Here is a 1,368-nt window from a genome sequence, read left to right as displayed (position 1 = left end):
TAAAAGACCCAAGCCCATTCAAAAAAAAAAAAAATAGTAAGAAACAGGGGATCGGGAAGAAGACTCCCGGTAGGAGTCTTCTTCTCGATCAAATCCAGAGATCGGAATCCTAGGACCTCTTGGAGTCCTAGGGTTCTCTATAAAAGGACCTTTCCCTTCCTTAGGAGCCGATCATCGGCCCTTTTCCCCTCTCTTCCTCTCCAATTTTCTCGAATTAGAACCACGGACACCCGCCTTGTTCTCGTCGTGACTACCACCGACGAGGTCACCGGAGGTCAAGGTGAGTTCCCTTTCTCTTCCTCTCTTCCTTCCCCTTCCTCCCGTGCCCTTGTGCGGGCTACCGGCGATGGGAATCGCCAATTTTCGATCGAAAAAGAGACCCATATTTTGGTCTCTTTTCTCTTAGATTTTTGGCATCGACGATCACAATCGACCGCCGGCCATGCCTCTCCATGACGGGGGAGTGGCCCCCCTCGCTGGCGGCCGTGGCCTGAACGGCCCGGCAAAGGAGGGGACTGCCGGTCTCCTGTTCGGCCTGAAGGAGCCCGAGAGAAGAAAAAGAAGAAAAAGAAGAAAAAAAAAAAAAAGAAAAAAAAAAAAAAGAAGAAAAAAAGAAGAAAAAGAAGAAAAAAAGAAAAGAAAAGAAAAGAAAAGAAAAGAAAAAGAAGAAAAAGAGAAAAAAGAAAAGAAAAGAAAAGGAAAAAAAAAGAAGAAAAAGAAGAAAAAGAGAAAAAGAAAAGAAAAGAAAAAAAAAAATAAAAAATATATATATACATATATATAAATAAATAAATAAATAAATAAATAATGAGAGAGAGAGTTTCTCTCTCTTCCCTCTCTTCTTTCAGTCTGAACCCTTACTTTTTCTCTCTAAAATTGAACTTTCTCTCTCTACTTTCTCTCTCTAGAATTTTCTCTCTCTAGATTGTTTCTCTCTCTTGATGGATTTTTCTCTCTCTAAAGTTATTCCTCTAGGATTAGCATAGTGAAAGGCTTCATTTTGATGATTTTGATCGAGTTTAGGAAAGAGTCTGATTTTAAGTGAGGTTTTGAATTGGAATTTGTTTAGATTTAATTTTGAATTAAAATTAATGTAAAAATATAATTTTAGATAATAGGTGCAGAAGAATCTCCTAGAAGTTAGTCAATCTATTCGTTCAGTGCTCCGTGAAAGGTAAGTAATGAACCATCTTCTCGAGATATTTCATATTTATTCTGAAAATAAATAATTATTCTCTAAAATTATGCATGATTTATGAAATTAAGTTTTGAAGAAAAAGTACTTTTGAAATATTATGGTACGTCGATTATGCACATGTTCAGTGAAAAATTATGATATATTATGATACAAAAGTATTTGATACAGAT

The sequence above is a fragment of the Elaeis guineensis genome, chromosome 7, assembly GCF_000442705.2.
Source record: "Elaeis guineensis isolate ETL-2024a chromosome 7, EG11, whole genome shotgun sequence".
Classification (NCBI taxonomy): domain Eukaryota; kingdom Viridiplantae; phylum Streptophyta; class Magnoliopsida; order Arecales; family Arecaceae; genus Elaeis; species Elaeis guineensis.
This window is presented reverse-complemented; position numbering follows the sequence as displayed.